This window comes from Puma concolor, chromosome B4, assembly GCF_028749965.1.
Source record: "Puma concolor isolate L17-30 chromosome B4, mPumCon1.1.hap2, whole genome shotgun sequence".
Lineage (NCBI taxonomy): Eukaryota > Metazoa > Chordata > Mammalia > Carnivora > Felidae > Puma > Puma concolor.
The window spans coordinates 29623127-29639381 of NC_141673.1; the positions used below are offsets into that span (position 1 = coordinate 29623127).

Below are 16255 nucleotides of genomic sequence, written 5' to 3' on the forward strand. Positions count from 1 at the left end.
ATCAGTACCAGGGGAAGAAGACTGTAACAGATCCTTCAGAAAATCTGTTCAGGGTGACAAAGAACTCAAGGGAAAGCTAATCATCTAATGATTTCAAGGCACTTTAAATTCTTGGTACCCAGTTCACTTCTGTGAACCATCGTGCCTGATGAGTGCCTGAAGGGCCAAAACACTGACCACACATTTCTGCTATATTACAAAAAAAAAAAAAAAAAAAAAAAGCTGTTCACATATACAAAGCATGTGAGTGGAGAATGACCCCATGCTTTTGCCATAGCTCTGCTCAGAAAACAAGACAAATGAAGCAATGTAAAATATTTCCTATTTAATAGGAAATATCCAAAATAAAAACATGCAATTGTGTTGAATAGGGACATATTTTGAAAAATATATATATACACACACAGAATGGGGATTTGGAATTAATATTTAATTTGAAGGAAATAGATATTAAAATCATTCCATTTTAATGAAATTAAGTATGAAAGCATTGAAAATAAAATGTAGTTTTACCTAACAAGCATGCTAACTTAAAGCTGAAATGCTTCAGATAAAAAGTTATCTACGCAAATTTTGTTTTCTTACTTGAACTTTTATTAACGTTGAAAACTGGCATTTGTTGGTTTTCACTGATACGATATTTCAAAAGAGAATTACCAGTTTCGTAGTTTTCTTTTCTTTGAAGCAAAATAAAATCCTTTAACAAAAAGTCTTGGTACTGAATCACTAGCAATGAGTAGCTCAAGGCCTTATTTAAAGAACCTCAATAACACCAAAAAGCAGAGAGGATATGAAAGGAAAGAAAATCTGGACTAAGTATGGTCTAAAAAATTAATTTCAGACATTCTTTTTTCCTCTTGCTTTCTCCAACAAAGTAATAACAGTTGGGAGTCTTTCACACAAAATCAGCCTCAAGTAGTCCATGAAATACAGAGAATGCAGAGACAGAGAACTGAAGTTGAAATTGTTTCAAAGTCCTCAATCTATACTGTCTTCAATATGCAAATAGAAAACTTTAAATAGGGATTCAGGGAAGTCCCTAATTAGGACCTAAATAGGAATAAGGTTGTTGGGGAGAAATGGACTCCCATGTAATTTCCCAGACTAAGGACTGAAAACATACTTTAGAATTATGAAATCTAAAATAGTTCACTTTTGAGGCGCCTGGGTGGCTCAGCTGGTTAAGCCTTTGACTTCGGCTCCGGTCATGATCTCAGGGGGTTCGTGGGTTTGAGCCCTGCATGGGGCTCTGTGCTGACAGCTCAGAGCCTGGAGCCTGCTTCAGATTCTGTGTCTCCCTCTCTCTCTGCTCCTCCCCTACTCACACTCTGTCTCTCTCAAAAATAAATAAACATTTAAAAATTTTTTAAATAAATAAATAAAATAGTTCACCTTATATACCAAGGGAAATACTGAATATATCATTGTGGTAAAAATCATAAATAATTTAATGGAATATCTAATAAAGTGACCGTGAATAAACAATGGTCATTTTTTAAAAAATGTATGTTTTCATTGAAAAGAATTACAATCTTTAAGTGTACCATTTATCTGGACAAAGGAATTATATTAATGGCTTGCACTTTATATGGTACTAAAGCTATATACATTATATATAAAAACATGTAATAAAAATAAATAAATATGGGCTACAAATAAATACAAATGTAATATATCCTCTCCAAACCTTGTCCTCGGACACCACACACAATGTATGTGTGTATGCGTGTATGTATGTATTCAGTGGCTCTGATCCACTCAGAATGAAACTAACTCCTATGACAGCCTCCAAATCCCCACCCAATCTCTCCCACTGCTTTCACCCTGCCTACTGTGCCCTGAGCACATTGACTTCCTTGCTATTCCTTGAACACAGCAGGTCCCCAGCAGCTCAGGCTCTCCTCCTTACGTGGCCTCTGACTGCATGGCTCTTTCCCCAGACGATCACAAGGCTCACTTTGTTCTATTTACTCACTCAGTTCTTGGATTAAATATCATCTTCTTATGAAGCATCCTTTTTAAATTGTAACCCCATAACCTCATGCATCTCCTTCCTACGCCCTGATTTGTCTTTTTTCTCCATCACTTACCATCGTGTTCCATTCCGTGCATTTTAATAACTTACTATTTGTTGTCTGTCTTCCCTTACTTACCAAAATGCACACTCCACAAGGAAGGTATTATTGTGTGCTTAATTTCTCCTTTATCCTCAGTGCTCCACAGAATGACCAGACTATTTTGATCAATAAGTATTTTGGAAAATAGTGAATGCAAAATAATTCACTTTACTACAATATGGGCCAATTGTTGCTTCTTTCATTAGAAAATGTTGAATTAATGGCAGCCATACGTATTCACTCAAATAGAATTCTCAAAACACATGAAAATATACCCACACACATTTTAAGCAGGGGAAACACTAGCGCACGGATTCATGACATGGATTTTGGATTTTACAAACTTCGTTCAAATCTGGTTCTGGCTCTATATCATCTGGCAGTTCACATAAACTCTCTAAGCCTCGATTTGCTCAAATGCAAAACGGGTGTCAAAATCTCATATGATTAATAGGAGGGTTAAATGAAGCAGATCATTTGACTGTAATCATTATTTATTATCTAATTATATTATAATTTTATGTTTAGCTTTAATGTTATTATTGTAAGACTGTTGTGACTGGGATCTTGTGTCTCTAGATGGGGACTGAGACTGTGAATACTTAATTTAGAGCAAACTTGGCTGATCCAAGAGAAACTCAACCTGGAGCAGCCCATTAACTTCTCTAACCTTTTGAACAATCATCTCCACAGGAAAAAACAACGTTACACACTAATTTTAATTCTGTTACTGCTAAGAGACCATGAGATAAACGGAGGGTTCAGAAATAAAGGATCATTTCAATTTCATGACTTTTTATTAAAGAGAGAGACAGTATGTGGGCAAGAGGGGTAAGGGGAGAGAGAGACAATCTTAAGCAGGCTCCACGCTCAGCACGGAGCCGACACGGGCCTCAATCCCACAACCCTGGGATCATGACCTGAGCCAAAATCAAGGGTCAGGCGCTAAACTGACTAAGCCACCTAGCCACCCCATTATAATGACTTTTTAAATGAATGTTTCTGAAAACATGTCGTCCAATATAGCCCCAAGGAAACAGACTCCTCATTCATACTAATGTATAAGAACTACTTAATTACCATGTAAAGTTTGAAAAAAAATCTCGTTTGCATTTGTTGGTTCTTCCTTTGTAATTGCTTTGTTTGTCACTGAGTGTAATGGTTCTAAGGTTTACCGAATAGATCCTGGGACTCAATTCTTTTTAGCTTTATTGATGTATAATTGACAAATAAAATTGTAACATATTTAAAGCGTGCAATGTGATTATTTGAGACACACACACATTGTGAAAAGATATTGCCCCTTGGAGTTAGTTCACATACCCATCACCTCACATATTTACTTTGTGTGTGTGTGTGTGTGTGTGTGTGTGGAAGAGAGAGAATACTTAATTTCTACACTTAGGAAATTTCAATTATACAACATAGTGTTACCAACTATAGTCTCCATGTTATAAATTGGATCACCATCTTATTCATCTTATAACAAAGTTTGTACCCTACTGTCAGAGGAGGTGATCAAGAGCATGTTTTAACTGGTTGACTCAAGAACAAAAGGCAGGCAATTCTGTCCTTGAAATGGACATTCTTCTCACGGTTTCTATGGTGGAAGCCATGTCAAGAACATAGCCTTCAGAGAGCAAATGTGTTGAGACTACCTGGACAATACATGTGATTGAATCCAACTAAAGCCTCTATATAGAGGAAGATTCTGGCAGGTAGGTGCAGAGATCTTATCCTGAGGTCACCCAAGACAAGACTCGGGTATATATGAGTTCCTTTACTCTTTAAACCTGCCACCTAACAATTCAAAGAGTTCTGCCTCTTTGATCTCTCCTTGCCTTTTGTGTGTGAGAGCCATTTTCAAATTTTGCCTGGAGAACTTCTTGAGGCTGCAAACCACCTTTTGCCAGCTTCTCCCTATTTCTCCCACTTCCCAGCCCCTGGCAAACACTTTTCGATTTTTTGTTTCTATGAGCAACTTTTTCTTTTTCTTTTTTTGTTTAAGCTTTTGCATATAAGTGATACCATGCATATATCGGTCTTTCTCTGTCTAGTTTATTTTTCTTAAAATTTTACCCTCTAGGCTAATCCAGGAATCTCAAATGATAGAATTTCCTTATTTTTTAAGACTGAATAATGCTTTGTAGTTTTGATCCATTCATCCATTGATGGGCACTTAAGTTGTTTTCATACCACGGCTGTTGTAATGTTGCAATGAACATAGGAATATAGGTATCTTTTTGAGATAGATAATAGTTTCTTTTGATATTCTGTTAAACTAAGATTTCCTTACCTTTTTCCTGTGCCTTAAAATATTAACCTTAAATTAAGCAGGATGACCACATTTATCAATTTATTTAATCAAGAATCTCTGGAAAGAATCAAGGGTTTCCCTGATTTATATACTAGACTCAAATGTATTACAGAAAGCCAACATATTGTTTCATTTAAATAATTTTCTCCTGAAAATATCAATAATAGAAAGACTGAACATAAAAAAATTACACAATCAAATCTTACATTGATTTGGAAACTTCCTTGACCTACCTGTAGATCCTGAGAGATAGTTTCATTGAAGCTGGAAATCTTATTTTCCTCTAATTTCATTTTATCAGTGAGTCATGCCTGAGACAGCATTCGTGACACAAATCAAACTATTAAGAATAAGCAACACATCATCCCTTAGCATATGGAAGAATTCAAAGTCAAACATTTTACCAGAGTATTTTAGAGTATAGCAATGTTTAACTCATGTAGTCCTCTAGAATTCACAAATTGATTCACTTTCTTTTATCTCCCAAACAAAAATGGGCTTTTCTTATTTCAACTTCCCTTTACTTCTGAAGCAAGATGTGGCTAACTTGATACATTATTTCCCTTATCTCAGTTCAAAATGAGATAGTCCTACTAATGAAATTATTCTTGTCTGTCTTTTTTCACCAGTGGATCATACTTTACTGCAAGGGTTTATGGACTGTGGCCCTCATTTACATATTGTAGTCTATGAATAAGTATTTCCACCACTTCAATTTCCCTTCAATTCTATTTTCAGACATAGAGCTTCTCAGTTTAGTTCTACTATAAAAGATTCATTAGACACTTATGTGCTAGGTACTGTATTACATACAGAGACAGCAATCAGGAAATTTTATAAATCCCATATACATATTTATAACATCTTCATTGCCCATAGGATCTGAGGTATGGTACAAAGTTTATATATAATATAAAAGGATAAAAGAATCTTTTAAATTCTCTTTGAAGTACTATAAATATAAAAATAATTTTAAACATTGAGATAGAAAGTAGAAAAATGCAGCTAAAAAATTCATAATGCCCTTAAGATTTTTAAGGATTACAGCTTTTCTAAATATTGGGGCTAAACCCATGAAAAAATTTCTTTACTTAGCTGTCTTGATTACAAAAAATTAATATATCCATTTTCACGAATACTTTATTAACATTTGGAACTTTCATACATACTAGACATTTGAGAGTTATGGTTTGTTTTCAGGATGAGTGCTTGGAGGGTTAATATTCTGTTCCTTTATTATTAATATTAATATTGTTATTATTGTTATTATTATTATTATTATTATTATTCTGTATTTCTAATTAAGAGCATATCCGTGAGCTTTAGTATTTGGTCAGACATTGGATTGAGTTAATGGTGTTTGATAAAATAAAGGCATGATTGATGGTCTCACTCATATCTTCATGGAGGTGGGGTTGCAAAGATAAGCAAGGCCACAGTGAAATGGGAGAAAAATATAATTCAATACAATAGTACCTTACTACAACCATACCTGAAAAGAATACCTCCAAAGTAGATTTATTTCTTGAACAACCATCACTAAATACCTCCTGTGTATCAGGCACAGAGGATGCAAAGACAAAATAAAACACTCACTGCTTCCAGAAAACACAGCATTATGGTCCCTCTTGAAAGCCTCTGCTCCCAGCAGCTATCCCAGGAAAAACAGAACAGAGAAATATGACTCATAACGACTCCCGCAAGGGGTGATTTTTCTCCAGCAACTTTTACAAAGAAAAGTAAAATCAAAATTCATGTGGGCTGACTTTATTCTATTTTAATTAAAAAAAACTGTCATAAACAATTTTTTAAATCATTATTGCTTGTCTACAATGATATTGACATTATATAAATAGATCTCCTAATCATCAAAGAATATCTCTGGCTCAAGAAATCTGAAATTATAGTGAATTAATGACTTGGAATGCCACTTCCATAAGCTCACTGACCATTGACTTAATTGTTGAGTGCCAAAAGTAGTAGATACTATATATGTAATTAAAAAAAAAACTTTGATAATTCTTATGAACAAAAAATACTTTCCTCTGTAAGGAAAAATCTCATTGTACTTCAAAGATAATAAACTAGTAACTTGATCAAACTGTCCCTGGAAGATAAAAGTGTCAAATATACATTCGCTATTCATCTGTGAACACCTCTGTTTTCTCCCTTTGAAAAAACAGATTCTCATAATTTTCACTGACGGGGACTAAAAACAGAACACTGTGAAAAGCACCATTCATTTAATGAGTTTTTTCTTATTGGAAACTCCAGTGTCTCAGAGTTGTGCTGACGTTTGTGCTTTTTGATTTAATGCGGCAGCTTTGTCTTTTGGGAAACTTGCTCTGACACAGAACCACTTTATATTTGCCTAATTAGAATTCAGAAGGCATCGAGAGGTTGGAGATCCCTTCCACTGCTTGCCAAAGTCCCCCTTTCATGGCTATAATTCAAATTCTTTAATTCAGTGAAAATTTTAGTGAAAAATCTTCCAGATCAGACAAGTCATGACATAGCAACCAAGAGCACACCATTTTGAAACTTAAAGTGTTGCCAAAATTATATGCAACACTTTAAGTTATCACCACATAAAATTGGCTTAGGATAAAAATTTCAAATAGATGTTCACTTGAACCTCTTACAGAAAGACTATCTGTCTTTCCTACTGGAACCCCTGAAGAATCATTAAAGATAAAAATTGCCTAGTCTTTTAAAATAATTTGTGATAAAAGGCACATCTATATCAGTATATTCAGGTTCCCTGTTGGATGCCACTTTGTCTAGGCTTTTATTTTCCTCACCCCTCCATTGGTACTGTTCCTGGATCACAACCAAGACATCTGCTCAGCTGTGCTCTAGTCTTTAAATATGATGATGCAGCGATTAGTGGGCCAGAATGCTTAGTGCTGGGACTGGTCTGTATAATATGGTCCAGGGTGGCTTACCCTGGCGCTTCTACTCATTTGCTAAGCAGATGGTCAGGGCTGGGGGCACATCTGTGACCATGAAAGAAATGTGTTTTCAGTGCAACCCCAACTGGCCTGAATAGAGAATGAACTCCTATTTCTCGCCTTGATTAGCTCTTACTTTAACAAAACAAGATAATTGGTCCAGGTGCTAAGTCAATAAATTAAGGAAATACTAATTATGCCCAAGAAGAAAATAATCAGGTCCAGGATGGTATTTTGTTGTGGCAATATTTATTCAGGTCAACATCTTAGAAAGAAAAAGCTAAACATTTAAAAAGTAAAGGACAAAAGACAAGTCAGGTCATACAAAGAGGACTTAGGTGCTTTAGGTAGTTATGTGCCACAGTGAAGAGAGAAGGAGAGACACTGTTTGGAAGTCTAGAAGAAGCTCTACATTGAAATATTAAATGTAGATAGTCACCATAACCATAATGTTGAACATTGTCCTGAGTGCATACACATATTATTCAATTTAATTCTCACAGTATTCTCCAAACCAGATATCTCTATCCACATTTTACAGGCTGAGGAATCTGGGATTCAGAGAAGTTGACTCTTTCAAGATAACAACTATCACCTAAAACCAACATTCTTAAGAACTGAAAAGAGTATGAAAGAAAGAGAGGTAAAGTAAAGCAGCCAACAGTTTAAGAAGAATAGTATCATTAAGTGCCAACATCATAAAAGAATTGAAAAAGAAAAGGCAGGAAGGTATGAGAGTATATAATAAAAGAAAAGTTGCCAAAGATATGAGGTGCGTTTGGAACAGGTGGACCTGTTAACATTTACATTTATTTACGTGTCTACACACAAGAGTGACATGTTGGTGTTGATGTCTCTGGGTGAAAATGTACAGGGCATCTTCTGAATGAAGGGAATGTATGCTAAAGCAGCAGGTTCTGAAATAAATGACATTAAGGGAGGTAGTTTAGGTGGATAATAACAATAAAAGCAACAGGAGGTAAAGCCTTGAGATGTTGGAGAAGAATAGCCTGATTAGGGTCAAACTATTGTTGAGATTTGGACACTAAATATTTCAGTTTGGGTAAAAGGTAGAAAATGGATGTTCGCACCAGAAATATTTATATACAGATAAATCTAAAGATGCTAATAAATATCATAATTTAGACTAAATTAATGTCATATATGTCCACATAAATAATGCACATACCTATATGTATATGTATATAACATTATTTTATCTATTATATGAGATATATAATACATATACATAGCTATAATGTAAAATTATCTATCTTATAATAAGCATACATATAAAGTTAACAGTTATATGTCATTTATATATAATTATTAACCATATTATAGGTATTCATATATATACAGTTTTAGATATTGTATATTGTGTATATTATGTGATATGATTACCCATTGTAGTTAACAGTTTCTGTGTTCTCCTTATCATCTTTTTAGGAGATCAAAGAGGAAAATTATTATATTACTTGCCTTTAATTACTCAATGAAAATAGGACTGTATTATTATGCTATTACCATCTGTCTTTCCTACTAGACAGATCCACGTGATCTGGAACTCTATATTTTTATGCCCTGTTGATCTCCCACACCTAGCACTGAGGTGTGAATATTATCGAATCTGTAATTTAAAAAAAAATACCAAACTATTAAATTCCAAAAACTAAAGGATGGGAGAAGCATGATAACAAAATAGTGTCAATTCCTGCATAACAGTTATGCAGGAACTAATAAAGCAAGAATTTATTGGAAGAAATCTGGTATCAGTGAAGGGGGAAAAAAACACAGAAACTTGGAATAGCAAGTTGAAAATTTGAAATAAAATTTAAAATAACACAGACTTTTTAAATTAAAATTAGGACATCATGGATGAACTTCTATGTAAAACATGTTAGATAGAGATGTTTTTGAAATAAAGATCTACAGCTATACATTGTATTTCATCACATGGATGGCCAGGAATATTTTGCTAATCCAGGCTATTCTTTTTTGAAAAGTTTGTTTGTCGAGAACTACCAGAATAGCAATACTTTCATATTTGGAAGTCTCTATCTCATAAATAAACCACATATAGGAAGTTTAACTGGCAGTGATGCACATAGACACTAATGGGAAAACCTTAAATCCTGGCTATTTAAGAACAAGCTAGATGAAGGCAAGAGGTCATTCAGCTATTATGACTTAATTTGACATGGCTAACTCAAATGCCATGTGTTTTACTATCCCATTCTTGGATCATTCTCACTGCTTTCTTCGCCCACTTGTTATGATACATGATGCATAATACAAAATAGCTCCTGGCCCATTTTTTTAAATGGTGGGAAAATATTTATTAATATTATTTTATTTTTTGCTGTTTACTTTATGATTCTTCTATAGGAACAACTCTGTTCTGATATCTTCAATTTTGTCACTTTCTTTTGACATGTCTTGTCGTCAGATGGCCCAATATGTTGTTACTTGAGGAGATTTAAGTTTTCTGATATGAATTCAGTATTTTTCCTCATCATCAACTTGACAGCTTTTCTCTTATACCTTTCTTCTTGTTCTTCCTCTTTAGCTCTGGGAAGAAGAGAGTTCTCATTCATCTTATATTTTCTTTCCATTTCTCTCTGATTTTCTTTAGATCTCAGTACCAATTATAAACCCCCATCCTAGCCCAAATGTTCTTCTACTAACTACAAATTTTGTTTCAGCTTCTCTTTTTCTCTCTTTGGATTCAATTGCCCAAGATGTATCATCTGTTATCTCTATGTCTCCACGTCTTCTTTGTTCCTGCCTAGGGATTGGCTTTAGTGCAGACGAAAGGGTATAAGGAATTTACTAGCTGGAGAAGACTAGCAGAATACCACCTTGGGGGAATCCCCCACCTGTTGTCCAGATGCTTGCTGGAAACTTTGGTCTTTGTATCATCTTTAGCCTCAATCTTCGAGCCTCCTTATGCAACAATACTCTGATCTATCAACAACTGGCTCAAGATCCCAGGTCTATGTCAACAATGACTCGTACCATTTCTGTGGCCCTAACCCATTGTGTTACCTCATCTTTTTTCTGCTTTCCTAACTTTTAAACATCATCTTGAACTCTCACACTCAATTCAATTTACCTCAAAATACTTTTTGTATTCCCACACTAATGCTAGGGTCTGTGGCAGGGACTTGAGAATACCAACTTGAAAAATTATCCATATCTCTTCAAGGATTGATGCTTTTGTTTCCTCTCCACTCTCCCACTGCCTTAACTATCTGCCAACTGGCCTGCATCAACACTGCTCTTCTGAAATTGTTCTCTCTAAGGTTGCCAATGGTTTCCTTGATCCAAAATTAAATAGTTTTTTTTATTTAATATTCTGTTTGTTCTCTCTAGGGTTGCCAATGATTTCCTTGTTCCAAAATTAGGGTTTTTTTTAAATTTAATATTCTCTTTCCCCTTGACTTTTCTCCTATTATTGGTTTTATTGAGCATCCGTTGGCAACTGCCTCATCTTGTCTCTTATAATGCTTTGCTTATACTCCAGCCACTACAACTGCTTCATTTTATTTTCCTTGATATTATTTTAATGGACCGCCTAATCAAGTTTGCCTAATATTGGATCCTGATTTTCTATTTTTACTTTGCACTGTCTCCCAAAAACCAACTACAACAACAAAAAATCTAACTTCAAGACTTAAACTAATGAGGAGCTATATTTTATTCATCTTGTTTCATTCATTTATTAAGCATCTTTTTTTTTTGTCTCTAAATCTGATGTTTTACCTAAGCTTTGTACCTAAAAAGTGAGGAAGTAGATTAAATCTTTAAATAATGATGAACTTTAAAAATTCAATGGCAGTGTAATAGCAAATCCAAGTTGTCTTTCAAGTTCCACATTTACATTTATAGTTGCTTACTTAACTTCAGCATTTCTACCTCCACTAAAATGTTCCAGCACAAAATGCTCTTCATGTTAACACATCTGTAGAGTAGGGAATTGTTTTGCTCCTTTAATTCTGCCACTTTTTCATATATCTACATTTTTACTATTAATGCCTTGAATTCAAAAAGAAGATAAATGATAAGCCCAGTCTTTTTTTGAAATAGTGATTTTGCTCCAGAATTTAGACCTAGGATCCTGGAATAATTTTTGAGTTTCCTCTTCCTTACTTTCTAGATAAAAGGAGTTGCCAAATCCTCTTTGTTCACCTTTAGTAATAAAAGCAATCATGAATAACAGGTGCCTGGGTGGTTCAGTCAGTCAAGTGTCCCACTTTTGATCTTAGCTCAGGTCTTGATCTCAGGGTCGTGAGTTCAAGCCTGGCTTTGGGCTCCACAGTAGGTCTGGAGCCTACTTAAAAAAAAAAAAAGGCAATCATGAATAATACCTGATATTAGAACATAGCTCGGAAGTTCACACTGCTTCCTCCCACATATTATCTCATGTGAGATAGAAGAAATAGATATGCAGGAAATAATAGTATTATCTCACAAAATGAGTTTGGTGTAATTGTCCCATTTACCATTTGGTATGCTGAGGCTGAGCTAAATGATTCATAATTTAGGATTTATACTAACTCTATTATGCCCTATGACACTAGTTCATGATATTCAGTGACTCTCAAGCTTTTGTTTTCCTTCCTATATTTGCTAATTATATATAGTTTAGGTCTTATTATCTCCAACCTAAATTAGTAGAAGAGTTTATTTTGTTTCACTACACCTTGGCTATTTCTACGATTCATTCTGCTCGTTGTTATCATTCTTTGTTACATTCACATTCCATTTAAAATAGTTTTTTTTCTTCTGATTTTAAAACAAATAGATTTTCAAACTCCTGAAGATGTTTTATTTGTTGTCCTCTGGCATTTACTATTGTGGAATAAAAATTTAAGGCTCTTTTAAATTTTGTTTCTTTGAAGGTTCGTTCGGTGTTTTAGTTTTTGTTTGTTTTGCTAATTGTATGTTTGTAGAGATTCATCTACATTTGCTTGTGCCTATGTCTCATCATTGGACTGTTTAGATTTATGTTTTCAATTACACGTTGTGTTTGTTTATATTTTATTTATCTTCTCTTCTTCCCAAACTCATGTAACAAGTATTTTGCATTTGTTTCCATTTTGCTAATCATGGTTTTTTTTTTTTTCATTCTAATTTGTGAAAAAAGGGATAAAAAGGAAATGAGGCAAAATAATCTGAAGATTAATCAATTAAAATTTCACTTTAGAAAATCAGAGAAGGGGTGCCAGAGTGGCTCATTTGGATAAGCATCCGACTCAATATCAGCTCATGTCATGAACTCTCAGTTGTGAGATCTAGCCCCAAGTTGGGCTCCAAGCTGGGCTTGGAGCTTCCCTGGGATTCTTTCTCACCCTGTCTATCTGGCCCTCCCCGCTTGTTCTCGTTCACTCTCCCTCTCTCAAAATGGATAAATAAACTTAAAAAATGAAAATAAAAAATCAGAAGAAAATCATAGTAACCGTAAAGTAAAAGAAATGACATAATGCCATTTTGAACAGAATATCATGACATAGAAAGAAAAAAATGGAATAGAGAGCTTCAACGAAGCCAAAAGTTGTTTCTTTGAAAAGATGAATAAGTCAGCAAACTTTTGGCAAGACTAAAAAGACTTAAAATCACCCTAAATTTTAGGAAACAGATAAATCTCTTCAGAGTGATTTAAATACTGCATTAGTTTTTACTAAATAATGCCTATATTATTTCTATTCCTAAGATGGAAACATTTAACACCTGCTTCTGCTTAATAAAATGTAAATATACTACTGGGTCTAAATTTTTTCTGCACTTAAGGATACATTTGAGACTAACAATATGGAAGCTAAATATTGTAGAATAAAATTTGCCAAATAAAGAAAAAATATCTTTCAGATTCTTCTCTTAAGGCATTTTAAATTTAAAATTGTCTAGAGGAAAATGCACTATTTTGACTTATTTAGGAGATACAAAATTTCAGCTCAGTAAACCTTTGTTGAGTGTACCAGATGTAGTGAAACCCTTGAAAGCCCTCTCAAGTTCCAGAAGAGAGGTGCCTGGTCAGACTTCAGGAAAGATGTGAAAACACAAGATATATATACAAAGAAAGATCCATATGAGAATTCTATGAGTCAAAAAATTAAGAACTACAGCAAGAGAAAACTTTATAGATGAAGATGTTATGTGTGTGTGCATGCATGTGTGTGTATCAGCGTGTATGTGTGTGTGGATTAGCGAGGTAAAAAAAATGACCATGTATCAGCACATGCAAAGGATGCTGGTATTTGTAAATTCTCAACTCCCAAATGAAAATATATATATATATATATATATATATATATATATATATATACACACACATATACATATACATATATACATATGTACATATATGTACATACATATGTATACATATGTACATATGTATATATGTATATATGTGTGTATATATAATATAAGTATGTATGTGTATGTGTGTATTAGTGGTTACTTCATCTCACCAACCATATATATATATATATGACTATATATATATATATGACTATATATATATATATGACTATATATATATGACTATATATATATATATATGACTATATATATATGTATATATATGACTATCAACCATTTATATATGATACCATATATATACACCCTAGTTTTCTTCTTTGCCATCTCTGGCACACTTTCTTTTTTTTTTTTCTTTTTTTTTTTTTTTTTAATTTTTTTTTTTTTCAACGTTTTTTATTTATTTTTGGGACAGAGAGAGACAGAGCATGAACGGGGGAGGGGCAGAGAGAGAGGGAGACACAGAATCGGAAACAGGCTCCAGGCTCTGAGCCATCAGCCCAGAGCCCGACGCGGGGCTCGAACTCACGGACCGTGAGATCGTGACCTGGCTGAAGTCGGACGCTTAACCGACTGCGCCACCCAGGCGCCCCTCTGGCACACTTTCTAATGGATTTCATTTAATTAAATTTGGAATATTCATGGGGAAACTCTCTAATAAATTTCTTATTTTCACTGTTGACAGGGGCAAACACAGTCGTTTGCATGTTTACTGTTCATCACAACACATGAGACATCATTTGCATGCACCATGAAAGAAGTTAAGTGGGGGCGTCTGGGTGGCTCAGTTGGTTAGGCGTCCAACTGCGGCTCAGGTCACGATCTCCAGTTTCATGAGTTCGAGTCCCGCATCGGGCTCTGTGCTCACAGCTCAGAGCCTGAGCCTGTTTCGGATTCTGTGTCTCCCTCTCTCTCTGCCCGCCCTCCGCTCGCACTCTGTCTCTCTCTCTCAAAAATAAGTAAACATTTAAAAAAAAAGTTAAGTGAAAAATGTCTCACATTTATGAGCAGTGGGGTCCAAATTTCAGTTGTCCTAGCACCAATGAAATTTGTAACTTTGAGCAATACCACCTTCTGTACTAGGGTGGGGGATATCCTACTTATATGAAGACTCCTACTCTACAAAAACAACACAGCATGTTTATTTTACCGAGGTTTTACTCCAGTCTTTTCATACTAGCAAAGGGGGATTAGATCCTGTATGAGAGAAGTGACTTTTGCTAAAGCTGGTATCTTTATCGCACACATGTGTGTATGCATGTGTCACAGAGAGATTGAAAGAGACATGGTTGTAAAACGTGTTACCCCTAGTTTATTAACATTGGGTAATGAGCTTGGGTAATGAATTTAAATGATATTTCAATGCTATTGAAGCACTATCTTCTTTACTAATTTTCTTTAAAAGTTATACTTTTGCCATATTAAGTCAGAGATTGCTAATTCCATGAAGAGGGGAAAAGGAAAATAAAAGAGGCTTTGGGATGGTATATTCAAGGAATCCTAAAATTATGATGGTCCACTATTCCCTTTATTTCATAAACCATATGTTCTGCTTCCTATTTAGGGGAGATATAACACAGATGCATCTGGAAGGCTTTTACTGCCCTTAATTTTTTTTTAAATCCCTGTCCTAAATAAAGCTTAGGTATTAGAAGTGGTATAGAAATGTACAAGCACGCTTTGTGACTAGGACTAGTCCTAACATTTCAATGTAAAAGGCATTGGTTTTATATTTTATATCCAATTTACTCAGCATAAATGAGTTTTGGAACCTGAGTATTATGTGGAGCTCAATTAAATAAGCTAGCAAATATAGACACTCATTTCTTAAATCAAGACATTTAGTATTTAAAAAAACAAAACAAAACAAAGGTAGCACTCATTTTAATACCCCAAATCAGAAATGAAATATTTGGAAACAGGAAAATGTGTTTGAGAACTAAATCTGTAATAATCTTGCTTACTTGTTTAATGAAGAAGTGCTTCAATCAGAAAGCACATTGGATATCATGACCGAACCATGACCCAGATATGTGAGGTTGACTTTTAAATGCCTCCAGTTGTCTCTAATTAATACACATCCTTCACCTTGAAATTGAAAACAAGTATAGCATCAAGGGATTTCATTAGTGTTAAGAAGTTTAAACATAGCATCATTAAGTGGTATCAGGAAAATCTAGTCCGAATGGCATTTACTTTAAAAAACTAGGAAAACCAAATAGTTATATATATATATTTCATTTCATCAAGAAGATATCAAGTACATATACGAAGATATCAAGCCATATATGAAGAACAACACGGAAGTTTTTACAATGCAGAAATAAAGATTCTTAATGTCAGCTTCTTCCATAAACAAAAAGATTTTTATACAGCTAATTAATGTTCTAACATCAATTTTATAATTAAAGTCAAGTTTAAGACAATCTAACTTCAACATTTGCTGTAAAAAATGTGTTGGAACATTGTTCCCCAGAAACTTTAAAAATAATATCCTATTTCATATTTAATATGGGTCACCACTGGTAAGTAAAATATGCTTATGC

At 34.3% G+C, this 16255-nt stretch overlaps 1 long non-coding RNA gene across 1 annotated transcript in view; it reads right to left on the reverse strand.

Moving 5' to 3' along the window:
- Window positions 1-16255, reverse strand: part of LOC147578997 (uncharacterized) — a 123546-nt gene that overhangs the window by 49838 nt on the left and 57453 nt on the right. Inside the window, exons 3-4 of the long non-coding RNA XR_015253110.1 lie at window positions 6031-6085; window positions 4668-4774 (exon numbers count right to left, since the gene is read on the reverse strand). This is a non-coding gene — a long non-coding RNA (uncharacterized LOC147578997). The remainder of the gene's footprint in view (window positions 1-4667; window positions 4775-6030; window positions 6086-16255) is intronic.